The following is a 14,774-nucleotide window of genomic DNA, read 5'->3' as shown; positions in this document are numbered from 1 at the left end:
CAGTTTTCTCCAGTAAGTTTCAGCCCCTTCTTGCCTATTTTCTGTGCCCCTACTTGCAGTCAACCTTACTGGCCAAATCTGTCTTTTCCACTCCCATGTTGGCTTAGTTCATAGAATACTTTCTGCAACTTTATAAGATTTTGTATGGTTGTCATTATTCTCTGCAATGATCTGCTCACTAAACCCCATTCTCTCCTTATTTTCGAACTTCCTCCCCTGCTTCATCATCATCATCAACCATTTCCACCTTAAAATATAACATTCTGCTTATGTTATGTATATAAGTCTTAACTGCATAGCTCTAAAATATCCCTTCAAATCAGGTAATCCTAAACCTCTTTGTTCTATTGGGAGGATCATCTTATCCGACTCAACTTTTGCCCTCTTCCTGTCCCAGAAAAATTCCTTCAACTCTTTATTAACTAATTAATTACAATTCACAACTTCTCCTCTGGTTGATAAAAGTATGCCTAACCTGTATACAAGACTAAAGGGACTAAAACATTTTCACTGTTTGAATCTTACTATCCATATCCATAACTGAGATGTTCTAGTTTCTTAGTTTTTGTATTATCTTTTGTTTAGTCTCTTCTGACATATCATTGGCTGTCATAACAGAAACCTTTTTAATCCAGACTCCTAAATACTTCATCTTATCGTGTCCACATAAATATGACTATTGCTGAACCAGTTTGTATGGGGTACGTAACGTATGGCTATAGCCTTTGTTTTATCTTCATTAATTTTATATCCCAAAAATACTTGAAACCATCTCAGAATTTTCCACAACACTGAAATGTCCTTTTCTGGATTTATAAAGTACAAAATAATATCTGAAAATAAAGCCAACTTTTCTTGACTACCGTACCAATTCTATCCTTACATTTCTGAGTCCTTTATTTTCTTTGCCAATGGCTCTAAATATAAAGGAAATAGCAAAGGGGAACGAGGACACCCGTCTGATTCCTCTGTTTAAACACAACTCTTTGGAAAGGAATTCTCTCCCTTTAAATCTTGCCTGTGATCCTTTGTATATCCCCCTAATTAACCATATAAGGGAATGGAAATGCTTCTATCATCCTACTCAAAATCCCAGCTTACTCTGTATAATGCTTTCATTGCATCAAGACCCACCAACAGTAGTATTTTCTTACATTCTGTTTCCCTTTCAATCATAATTGCTCTATTAACATTGTCAAATGTTTGCCTCCCCTCCACAAAGCACATTAAACCATATCTATCAATTTTGGTAGCACCTTTGCCATTCTTTTAGCTAGTATGGACACAAACATTTTATAATCAAGGTTTAAAATTAAAATGGGTTTATGTGAAGCTGGGACTGATGGATTTTACCATCCTTAGGTAATACAGTTTAAAATTACTTATTTTATTGTACAGTTCTTTTCACCTTCTTGCAACATGGACATAAAGATAGACTAAATATAGTTTTGGTTGTGAGACACTGTACAGTAGATACACTGCATGTTTTTAAGAAAACAATCATATTCTCCATTTCAGTGCCTCTCACAGCTACTATACACATACCTAGGAGACAGTCACGATTATTGTTCATAAATAGCATTACATTCCAAGAAAGAAGACCATTTGATTTCTAAATTGTATTTTGGTCAGGATATTTTGACATTATCAGTATTTTCACATTCTGCTTTGGACATGTTGAAGTTAAATATCTTATCAAAAATGTATTAGTTTATTGCTAAAAAATATTAGTAAAGTATATTTCAAAACTGAAGTTATGCTTGCAGATGGACTTCTGTAGTATTTTCTTATGTACCAAGTTTAAATATGTAGCTTGAGTTAACGCACTAAGTTCAGTAAAATTGATATATACTCACTGAGACATTAAATTGAAATGTGTCCTGGGACGCTATCCACGGGTACAAGAGTTAATTTTATGTCACTGGCAATGTTTTATATATCTTTTTCCTTCTTATGCCTGCTGATCATCAGCCCTTCTCTCCTACTCCATTAACCATTTATTTCCCTGAAAACTTGGACTGGTACCCTCACACAGCCTGTAGTTCTACTGAGTTTGTATCGTGGCTCCATACGCCATAGGGATAGCCCAAAACTTGGGGCAAGAAACAGGAAGGGAGCAGGCTGTCATCCAGGCAACCAAAAAGATTTATATACTCTATCTCCTCTCACCCTTTGGCAGCAATACCTGCCCTAAGCATACTTGCTTCTAAATCATGCCCCAGTTGTCTAGAGTCTGCATGAGATGGAATGTGTGTCCCTGACAGTACCATACCTGCTGGTGGTACTTTCTAGTGTAATATCTTGCCTCTAATGTGTGTCAGATAGCAGCGACTCTGGCTAACTCTCTCTCGCATGTACAAGTGAGATGACTTTAATAGTTGCCTCCTACCTTTCCAGGATTGCTTCCTTCAGTACTCAGGCCATCACTAGAACTCTGGTAATCTGTGTTGAAGTCAAGTGTTAATCTGTCTGCACTATGGAACTAAACCACATAACCAATAATCAAAGAGTAGGCTATGATATTGGCCTGATTAAACTATCCTTACCTTAACTGTGTTTTGGCTTAACAATTGTGTGTTTGTAGTCTCTATTGTCATAAAATGTTACAAAACTAATGTATTTTCGGCAACATTGCTAATAATGATCAAGGGTGAATTTGATGGATTCTAGCTTCCCAGTCACATCTGATCATTGTTTATATTTACCATATTGTTTTACATGGCAAAGTATGTATTATAGCACATTTGTTTGCATGAGACCACTCTTTGCAGAACTGGGAATTTCTCATTTCTCCTCTGTTATGTAATCAAGAGATGTTATATAAAATTAAGGGGTGTAGGGAGTATTGGACTCCCCCCACACTTGAAGAATCAATGCTTTTTGCCTAGTGTAGGTAGAATTTAGGATAGCTGTGTTTATGAGCAAACTTCATCTCACTTGGCCGTTCATGAGCTAATAGATCCCTATCACATACTTGGTTCTGATCCTGCTTGAGCTCTTGGTGGCATTTGAATTTCCTCTTACTGTGGTCTCCAGTACTCTGTCTTACAGCATTTCACTTCATGTTTGCCAGGAGGAACCATCTAAGGGGATTGTGTTAACACCTTTCTACCAAACTCTATGAAATATAGAGGTACACAAAGCTTGAGTTTATCCTCTTATTGTTTATAGTGTTATTTGAGGAAATCTTATTAGATTGAAAGATTCATGTTACGATATGGTCTTTAAATCTGCATCACTAGCACAAATTTACATGACAAATGGGTGTACAATCCTACCTGCTCCAACAGATTAGTCATCTGCTAAAATTTCATAATCTACATTTCTGACTACTAACCAATCTCTGAGAGACAATTGAACCTAAGAGCGTACAACAAATGTACACTGCTGTCTCTGGTAATGGCCAACACTTACTATACCCAAATAAACTTTACATTGTATGGCTGCATATCAAAGCTGTAATTGGTTCATATGTAAATATTAGGTTAGCTGTCCTTGAGGGCCATTTTAAGCCATGCCAATTTCAGTTTTTGTGCTCAAATTAACCTACCTGTTTAGAGACTGGCCTTACTCATCCCATGGTCGATAATTATATATTACCTCCTAATGTGAATAACTGGGATCATACCATATATAATTTGAGGGGACCCATACAAGAGATAAATCATTTAAGAGTGGTCTCTGTCCATAAGCAGTACAGGGGGCGGTCATGGGGCAATTTTCTATTTCCCATCCGTAGATCCAAGTTGTGCCTGAAAATGGACAGGAACTTGCTGATGTGCAGTAAATCCATCAGTATTGGGTCAGAGGATGAACTGTATGCCAGGCAATGGTCACCTCTTTGCAGTCTGTAGAATACCAAGTACAGTGACAGGGCTTTGAGTTCGTCCATGTAGGACATGCTGTTTAGGTCTTGCATCCTTTTTATAAGGCATCTCTGTGGGCATTCCAGCTGTTGCATGTGTCTAGACAGATATATGCCAAAGGGGACACTATACTTAATGACTGGTCTAATGAAGGCTGAGTAAAGGGGCACAATGAAATCTCTAGATCTAGACACAATCCTTTTGTTTATAAACTGTGTAATATAGAAGGACTTTCTTACAACAATGGACACATGTTGGTCAAATGTTAGGCCATTGTCCACATACTGTAAGTTCCAAAATCCTGATTAACATGGGTCAGCTCTTAGGGGTGTATTGTCAATGTGATATTTCCTTGGGGTAGATGACTTCCAAAGGATACAATAATGCATTTTGTAGAATTTCGTTTAAGTCCATGATTTTTGGCACCAGTTATTTATTTTGGACAAACTTTTTGCAGGATGGCTAAATCATTTGGGGATTCAATGACTGCTCCTAGACTGCAGATATTTGCAAATGCAGTCAGAGCCATTTGGTATTGGCTTTTATTTCAGAAAAGTAGATGCTAAACAGGAGAGGTCCCAGCACAGAACCACAGAACCCTGGGGATAATATAGTATAATAATTATAATCACTAATACTACTAATACTAATAACCACTGGCTGCCCAGGATTTCACCCTTTTCATGACATGGCAGTATGGATCTACTTTAGAATATCACATTACCAAAATGTCAAAATTCATAACATTGAGACCAGAACATTGTAAGCATAATAACACTGAACATTTAAAATAATGAAACTTGTAACATCGAAATACTTACTGCGCATGTAAGGCAGTACATGGACGTCCTACATGGAGATTGTGCTACACTCATAAAAGCAGCTATTCCATTTAAACACAACATTTAACACAAAATTCTACTTTTATCAGCATTTGGGGGCTGCATTCCCCACATCCCCTGCAAATTATATGTACTAACTCCGTGATCTCACTCATCATCATCATCTTCTTTCGACTGTTCCCATTAGGGGTTGCCACAGCGGATCATCTGTTTCCATTTCTTCCTGTGCTCTGCATCATGCTCTTTCACACCAACCGCCTGCATGTCCTCTCTCACCACATCCATAAACCTTATCTTAGGCCTTCCTCTTTTTCTCTTACCTGGCAGCTCCATCCTTAGCATCCTTTTCCCAATATACCCAGCATCCCTCCTCAGCACATGTCCAAACCAACGCAATCTCGCCTCTCTTGCTTTGTCTCTAAACTGTCCAACCTAAGCTGACCCTCTAATATACTGACTCCTAATCCTGTCCATCCTAGTCACACCCAGTGCAAATCGTAACATCTTTAACTCTGTCACCTCCAGCTCTGACTCCTGCCTTTTTGTCAATGCCACTGTCTCCAACCCATATAACATAGCTGGTCTCACTACCCTATTGTAGACCTTCCCTTTCACTCTTACTGGTACCAGTCTATCAGAAATCACTCCTGACACTCTTCCCCACCCACTCCATCCTGCCTGTACTCTCTTCTTCACCTCTCTTTCACACTCATCATTACTCTGAACTGTTGCTCCCAAGTACCTAAACTCATCCACCTTTACCAACTCTACTCCCTGAATCCTCACCATTCCTCTACCCTCCTTCTCATTTAAACACATATATTCTGTTTTAGCCCTGGTGACCTTCATTCCTCTCCTCTCTAAAGCATATCTCCACCTCTCCAGGGTCTCGTCAACCTGGTCCCTACTCTCACTACATATCACAATGTCATCTGCAAAAATCATAGTTCATGGGGCCTCCTGTCTGATCTCATCTGTCAACCTGTCCATCGCCTCTGCAAATAAGAGCTCAGAGCTGATCCTTGATGTAATCCCACCTCCACCTTAAACGTATCTGTTCCTCCCACTGCAGACCTCACCGCTGTCACACTACCCTTGTACATATCCTGTGCCACTCTTACATACTTCTCTGACACTCCCGACTTCCTCATACAATACCACAACTCCTCTCTAGGCATCCTGTCATATGCTTTCTCCAAGTCCACAAAGACACAATGTAACTCCTTCTGACCTTCTCTGTATTTCTCCAACACTCTCACAGCAAACATTGCATATGTAGTGCTCTTTCCCGGCATGAAGCCATACTGCTGATCACTAATCATCACCTCCATTCTTAACCTAGCTTCCACTACTCTTTCCCATAACTTCCTGCTGTGACTGATCAATTTTATCCCTCTGTAGTTACTGCAGCTCTGCACATCATCCTTATTCTTAAGGATGGATACTCTGTTAACTCAGAGATCTCACTACAGTGGGGAAAAGATTAAATTTCCTGATCCCCACTGTACTGTGATCTCAATTGAAAAATACTGAAAAACGTATGTTTTTTCTATTAAATGTTGCATTTAAATGGAGAAGCTTCTGTTATGAGTGCAATGAAATCTCCAATCAGGACTTTGTGTACTGCCTGACATGTGCAGTACCTATTTCAATATTACAAGTTTCGTTATTTTAAATGTTCTATGTTATTATGCTTATGATGTTCTGGTCTCGATGTTATGAATTTCGATGTTTTTGTAATGTGATATTTTAAATTTGATCCAGCAGCACCTTCCAATGCAATATTACCAATAATTGCAACTTGACCATTTTTACACCCAAATACAGACAATTTTATTTATTTACATTTGTCTACCAGGTAATGTCCAACTGGAAAAAATGTTCTTTTTCAGCAGAGACCCGGGGAGAAAAGCTCCAGAAGTATAGTTATACAAAATCAATTACCAGAAAGTAGCATAAAAAGGTTACAAATTAGACAAAAATACAGACAGATGTTAATATAAGAGTAAAAGCAAAGTAAATAGCATAAAATGACATTACAAATCAGTAAAGGCATTGATACAATACATTCAGTTAACAATTTACAGTAGTTTTTTTGTACATTCAATTGTGTGGAGGGAGTGCCCTCAGAGATTATGAGAGTTGCAGCCAGAGTTAATAGAATGGGGGAGGGATATAGTCTGGAGAAGAGCACAGGCATTGCCAGTGAGATTGGAGGTATTGTCTTAGTGCCACTTTAAAGTTACAAGTATGATCAATAGATAGAATTTCTTGTGGAAGAGAGTTCCAGACTTTTGAAATCTTGCAGCAGTATAAGGAGTCACCATGAGAGTTGCGAGATTTATTTACTTTAAGTAGGACTTTGTCAGCTGACCTAAGGTTTTTGTAGGGTTGAACAAGGTTAGTTAGGGCTGGGCAGTGATCAGGTTTATACATCACTGAGTGGGCAATTAATAATTGGTTTAGTGTGAGTAAGTTGACCAATTTAGTTTTTTTGGGGTAGGTTAGTTGCAAATTTGGCTGTCTTGTTATAGCAAGATTCAAGGTTGTTCTTTTCTGTTTTAGAGGTTTGTGGAATATTTGAGATCAATAGATCAATAGAGTAGTGAAGATAACAGGTGGGTTCTTGCTGCTGCAGTCTAGCATGGTCTGTAAGATAGGGTTTAGCTCTGTAGAGTGTACTTAGTTTTATGTGGACTTTTTTAATTGTCTGTGCAATATGTTTGTCAAATTTCAAGGCATTATCTATGGTAACCCCAAGAAGTTTAGTGTGTTCAACTGGTTCCATTTTAGTGTGATTTGAAGAAAAAATAGAAAGAGGTGGATTATTAGCTAGCGAGGAAGGATTTTGAAAATACCATGAGCGTCTTTCTATTGGGATTTAGTATAAGTTGATGGGCTGCTAGATATTTTTCAATGTTGGTAAGGGCAGTCTGAGTTTTTTCTTGTAGTGACTCGATTGTAGGTGTAGAGCAGACGAGCGAGGAGTCATCTGCATATTGTATAATGTTGGCGGGACTAGCGGCTGTTGTAAGGTCATTGGTAAAGATTGTACAGAGTAGTGGCCCTAGAATCAATCCTTGGGGGACTCCTACAGATATGGGAAGGTGGAGGGAGAGTTTATTATCCCATAAGGTAGCTTGTTGCCTATTTGAGAGATAGCTGTCGAACCAGTTTAGGGCCTCAGGGCAGAGGTTGTAATTGGCAAGTTTATTTAGGAGGATTTGATGTGATATGGTGTCAAAGGCTTTTGACATGTCAGGAAAGGTAGCAGAGACAAGTTGTTTATTATTTTTCAGACTGTTAACTCATTTACTCCAGTGAAGCTCAGGAATTTTGCATTGTAGCTTCCAATGGGCGGAGCATAAGCCTTTTGACAGAATCAAATTATGTCCTCACATTTCAAACAAATGTTCATATATCTGGAACCATAGGGGGTATGAAAGAAGTATAAATGGCAAACCCTTCAACACAAACTATTTTTATAGTGATAGTATTCTTTAGGTTATAGGTCTTAAATTGAATTTTATAAGTCACAGCAAATACAGTAGCTATTACGTTTGTAATATTTTATAAAAACCTTACACTATCTCAGCAAACATTTATTCATCTAGCTGAGAGCTTTCATATGAGACTAAGGAGTGCTGTGTTACTTGGTTGTTGAGATATTTAGAAAAATGTGAAAATTATATCCATATAAATTAATATCATAAAACAACATTTAATATCTCTTCACCTGCACTAGACAGATGCCAGATATTAATGCAGTTGAGTTTGCTGTTATCTAAGGTTTAAGCTGAAAACTTTTAAAACATTGTATATAGCATGGTTCTGGAATTATTGGTGCAAATATGAACAAGCAATATTTGAAGCCTAGAGGCATCAACAGGAGTTAACTTCAGATGCACCTGGTGGTGTCACTCAGATATAATGATTTCGTAGAATTGGTGAAAATAATGAGAGGAGTACTAGTACTGTGTTTTGGTCAGAAACCATGTTGTATAACAGATAAGAGATAATTTTTTTGGAAGTACTCAATTATTTGTTTGTGGACACACTTTTCTAAGATTTTTGCTAGGGGTGGGAGTATGGCTATAGGTCTGTAATTAGGGGTACATGTCAGTACACCGACAAGTCGGAAGACCGACATTCACTCCACCGACACATGAAAAAATCGAAACCCATAAACTGGACATTTAACAGGTAAGACTTTTAATTTCGCTAATCATGCCTACCATGTTTTAGTAAGTGTGGCAGTGTTATGCATGTGTGGTAGGCATGATTAGCGAAATTAAAAGTCTTACCTGTTAAATGTCCGTGTTTGCGGTTTCGATTTTTTCATGTGTCAGTGGAGTGAATGTCGGTCTTCCGACTTGTCGGTGTACTGACATGTACCCGTAATTAGATATGTTTTAGAGGGGGCTCCTTTATGCAGTGGAATGACATGGAATATTTTCCATATGAAAGGTAGATATTGTTTAGTGATAGAGTGGTTAATTAGAATTGATATGGGGTAGGCAATAGATGTGGTAGCTAATTTAAGAAAGTCACCTGGCAGTGGATCAGCGGCAAGGGTACACAGTTTTATTTTAGATAGTAAGCCTTGTATGTAGCTTGTTTGAATGGGTTTAAGTTTAAAGTAAGTATGTGGTGGATCAAATGGAGTGGGTACAGACAGAGGTAAGGTAGATGTGCTGGGTAATAGGGAGGCTAAATTGGGATGGAATAGGGTCTATACTATTATTGGTAATAGGGACTGGGTAGTGGGTTTCCCTGGATTTATAAGGAGATTGATTGATTGCCAAAATCTTTGTGGATTTGTTTGATATTTTACTTGTCAAGTTTGGAAGTATGTTTTTTGTTTAGTTTGATTTGTTTCTTAGCTTAGTTTCTAAGTTGTTGGAAGGTGATGCTATTAGCCTGACTTTTGTTAGAGAGATAGAGGGACCACGCTTTGTCTCTTTGTTTAAGTAGTTGTATTGTTTCTTTTGCTAACCATGGGAGTTTTCTGGTTTTAGTGCAAATTTTTCTGAGTGGGGCAAGTTTATTTAAGATTTGCAGGAAAATGTTATTAAAGTATTGAACTGCCTGATCCAGTTGTAAGGTTTTTAGAGGAGACCAGTTTTGTTGTTTTAAGAGAGTCTGAAAGGTGGATAGTGATTTTATTTTTGAGTGTAGTGGTAAGTGATATTACCACTATTGTTTGAGATTTTTCTTATTAGGTATACTGGATAGTGATCACTTAAAGTGTCAGGTAAGCAGACAGACTCATAGTTGATGTTAGTTTTGTCAGAATGCAATCATGAGTGGAGTGTTTGTTTGTATATTTGTCTATGCATGTAGGGTGATGTATATTTTGATGGCAATTTCATAGGTTTATAAAATGTGTTGGTGTATTGGTGCATTGGAGGAACAGGTAAGCCAGTCTAGGTTAAAGTCACGAAGTATTAATGTTTCGTGGTTCAAGTTAGAGGAAGCCCATTTAAGTATATTTTCAATATTTTGTAGATTGCTTGCAGGAGGAAGGTAGATAGCTATGATAACTATTTATTTGTGTTGATTTATATTGAGTCTGGCTGTTCCTACACCCAGGTCAGGAAATCACCCAAGAAGACAATCAGTCAGCTAGCCAGGTTTGGATAGCATGGAAAAGGAGTAGGTACTGTAAGTGTTTTTAATGAGGGAAGGAAAAGAGAAAAACAATGACTGGAGGGAGACAGTAAAACAGAGAGTTGTAGGCTGAGAAATTAGCTTCTCATGCACAGGTATGTTGCATCTGCACTAGATCACAAACAGGTAGCAGGATGCAGACAAAACAGTAAAGTATAAGTGGGGGGCAGTGGTACTAGAAAGAAAAAGTCAAGAGGAGTGTGAAATGAAAAAAAGGCTTGGGGAAAAGTATGGTCTGGTAAGGGCTTTTAAGAATTAAAGTGGAAAATAGGAGTGGAAAATAGGGGTACAGAAATAGTGTTTTAGGCAGCTGGGTTCCCTGACCACTACAGCAACAACCATCCAGAGAGTTTAACTGATTAGTACAACATCTTTATAAGTGGGTAAATCAGCATGTACTTAAAGTGATTATATAAGTATCCTGTTTTTTTTCGATTATTTATACATTTTATTGTTCTAGCAATTTATATACAGCACTTTTATTGAAATCTGCATGGGTAACTGATTTGTTTGTAGTTAAAGCATTCTGTATCTTTACAAATAACTTTCATTTTGTGGCTTTCTCTAGTGCTTTGTAGGCTAATAGCTTATTTTGTGGCTTTCTCTAGTGCTTTGTAGGCTAATAGCTTTAGTGTCCCCACCCACCTTCCCTGTTGGTGTCTTGTGTTATACTTGGTGGCTTTGCAGTTGCCCGCCCCTACTGTAAATCTGATCTGGGAACTCCTCCCAGTCTAGTGTCATTAGCTCATTCTACCTAATACAGAGAGAGACCATCTGATAAGACCTTCTGTTTCTCCTTTTTCCCTTTCAAAAAAAAAAAAAAAATTTTCCTGAATTTCCTTATGTTCTGACTGTGCTTCTCAAACATTTTGGAAATATAGAGTGTATTTTAGAGCATTTATTATAACTGTAATTGCTTTAATATTGCTACAACTCAAGTACTCTAGGTTGCACTGCATCTGAAGGGTTTGCGTGTTTTAGCTGCTTTTCTGTATATATAGACTTCTCTGTATATGTAGACTAGCTACTTATTCTGCTGTATTACTGCCACTTAAATCATTTTTCAGTTGTACACTTGCCTTGCTTCATTTAAAAAGTTTTAAATTGCTAATTTTGTATAGAGTTTTAATTACATTTACTGTTTAGGACTACACACTCAAGTGTGTTAGACTTTTATGTGTTTATTTACTGTATTACTGCATTGTTTAGCCTGTTTCAAAAAAAAAAAAAAAAAAATATATATATATATATATATATATATATATATATATATATATACATATACTATCTTGTTTGCTCGTTTCCCACCTTTTCTAGCCAGTCCATATCCCAGGCCTTGCTTGTCGCAGGACTTTATTTTCTGTGCTCAGAGCAAGGAGCAATCCAGACCTTGCTGTGGTAGAGTGAAGTCCTACTGCTTACCAGTGGGACTGGTGAGCATTGCACTGCCCATCTAACGCTAGAGGAGTGGTTTCCAGCTCTGAAATTGTAATTTTTATTAGCCTTTTTGGGCTGATTTCTATCCCTTTCAATTTTCTGGCTTAAAAATGCGTGTGTTTGCACATTTTTCACATCGTGCAGCACTATGAGGCTACAGTTAAACTATTCCAGGTGCCAGAAAATCTGCTCTTCAAATTTTCCCTTAAAACTAGCTGGTTTCTCAGTAGTAGCACTAAAATCTGAACCCCTGTGACTAGCACTTGCTCTAGAACCTGCTGTAAAGCAATAGGAAGCCTGAACTTGATACAAGCACTCAGCTCTCACTGTCAATAAGGAGAAATTAATCATAGGCACTAAACAGCCTACCTTTGCATTGTCAATAAGGAGAAATTAATCATAGGCACTAAACAGCCTACAATTGCAAAGTACCTTGCAAAGGTAAGGGAAAACAGCTCTTAAACCTTAGAAAAAAGCACCTAAACAGGCATGTCCAAGGGTCAGCTTCCGGTGGTTTCTCCTGTCCACCTGGTGAATCTGGGCATACTGGGGCAATGCGGCAACTGCCTCATGTACATAGACAATCCTCTCTTCCTACCACCCAACACTACAACCTGCGAGAGATGCACTTACATAGCCAAACTGGAAGCAAAGCTCTCTCCGGTCAAGACTGTGCTAGACATTCAAGAGGAGAAGGCTAACATCTGCATGACACCTCTAGCAACTCATATCCCTTCAAAACCCACACCATCAACTCCCACACATAGCAACACTAAACCCACATATGCGGAGGCCCTTAACATTAACCTGCCCAAGCAACAAGAACCTCCGAAGCCAAAATGCAAACAAACACCAGTCACAGCCAAAGTGGCACATAGCTCACAACACCAGTGTGCCACCCAACAATAGCCCCTAAGGCAAGACAATGTACCCAATACTTTAGTCATAGGTGACTCTATAGTCAGGCACACTGATGTCCCACTCACCAGGCTGAACAAGGAGAAAATTACAGTCAGTTGCCTGTCGGGTGCCAGGATCCACCACATAATTCATGCACTCAAGGCACTCAAGTCACTCCACAACAAGTACAAATACAACTCTGTCATTGTCCATGCTGGAGTAAATGACTTGAGACGTAACTCCCTGGACTACATGAAAAGAGGCATGGAAGAGCTCTTGAATCATGTGACCCAGACAGGTATGACCCTAGCCCTAAGTAGCATCCTGCCTTCGCCCAGAATGATACCACAGCATAAGGACAAAATGATTGACTTCAACAATCGGCTAAGCTTCTGGTGATATTCAAAGGGGATCCAGTATTTGTCTGCCTGGGAAGACATGATCGACAAACCACGATGCTTTGCCAGTGATGGTCTGCACTTGTCACCCCTGGGATTCAGGTTACTGGCTAAAGCTCTTGCCACCCCTATTGTGCCTTTATTAGGCAAGGTTCAAAGGATAAAACCACCACCGTAACAGATACAAGCATGCAAAATCTAAAGGTAATGCTACTCAATGCTAGAAGTCTAAACCTCAAAATGCACTCCTAAAAATGGAGAACATCGATATCTGTGCAGTGACAGACCTGGTTCAAGGCTCCAGAGAGCACCCCTGCAATACCAGCCTACAATTCTTACCACACTTTTCGGCCACAAAACCAAGACCGAAACACTAAAGGTGGAGGAGTGTCCATATTCACCAAGGATATTCACACCTCCAGGCTAGTTGTCCAACACAATGCATCTGAAATTCTCCAGGTGCAACTAACACTTGGTAAGACTGCAATCCAAATTGTAGCTTGCTACAGATCCCCCACCATACCCCAAAATTCTCACTACACCTTCCTAAACATACTGGAAAATATTAAGATACAACCAAATACCCTAATACTAAGTGATTTCAGCTACCCTGCCATTAATTGGGAAAACTACTCGGGTACCAACTCCTTTTCCCAACGGTTCTTGGAATTCATAAATTCCAATGCCCTGGATAAACGAATCCATTGTCCCACCAGGGGCTCCAATATCCTAGACCTGGTCATTACCAACATGGGAGATAGATGCTCTACACCAGTGGTCACCCCCTCATTGGTCAGGTCTGACCATAAGCAAATCACCCTTGACATCCACATCCCACCCCCACCCCCCAGTAAGGAAACCTCCTTAAAAAACTTCTCCAAAGCCAATTTCATGCTACTGAAGTCAGAAGTGACAAACTTCACAACACCCACGCAGACAGGATCCAGAAGTTCGACTGCAGAATCCTACACTAAGGCACTGTATGAGCACATCCACTCATGCATGAATCGTGCCATCCCACATAGAACCAAGATGCTCTTCTCCAAAAAAAGGAAGCCAATCTGGTGGTCCCCTGCTATAAACAAACTATACAACTGAAGGAAGAAACTGTTGCAGAAAAGAGGAAAATCCCAGGATGCAAAAAACTCCCTCATCAGCCTCAGTAAGAAGCTGAGATTCCTCATAAAATCCTCAAAAGCTAGTTACGAAAATAAAATTGCCAAAGATTCCAAAGACAACCACAAAGCATTTTATAGTTATGTCAAGAATCTAAATGGCAATGCTCAGATCTGCTCTGAACTACAACAGAATGACATTAAATATACTGATCCCAAGGATATTGCCAATATCCTGGCAGATCGATTTAGTGCCAACTTCACTCCCCTCTCATCCCCTAAAGGGCCCATCTCAATACCAAAAGATTGCCAAATTCCGATAATCACAGCCATACAGGTAGAAACATCACTCTCCAAAGCTAAGAATACAGCATCCATGGGACCAGATGACATCCCAGGCTGTGTACTACATGAACTACAAAATGAAATGGCACCCCACCTAAGTGTCATGTTTAATCATAGCCTCACCTCAGGCTTTGTGCCCACTGAGTGGTGCACAGCTACAGTTATCCCGCTCCACAAGGGAGGATCCACCTTGAATCCTGG

The 14,774-nt window shown here is 39.1% G+C and overlaps 1 protein-coding gene across 1 annotated transcript in view; it reads right to left on the bottom strand.

The window, feature by feature from the left end:
• TGM2 (transglutaminase 2) overlaps positions 1–14,774 on the bottom strand; it is a 596,777-nt gene that overhangs the window by 474,314 nt on the left and 107,689 nt on the right. The window lies entirely within an intron of this gene.

The sequence above is a fragment of the Protopterus annectens genome, chromosome 12.part0 (assembly GCF_019279795.1).
Source record: "Protopterus annectens isolate FY-2018-M chromosome 12.part0, PAN1.0, whole genome shotgun sequence".
In the NCBI taxonomy this organism is placed as follows: Eukaryota; Metazoa; Chordata; order Ceratodontiformes; family Protopteridae; genus Protopterus; species Protopterus annectens.
The sequence above is the reverse complement of the archived record's forward strand: the minus strand, read 5'-3'. Positions and strand labels throughout refer to the sequence as shown.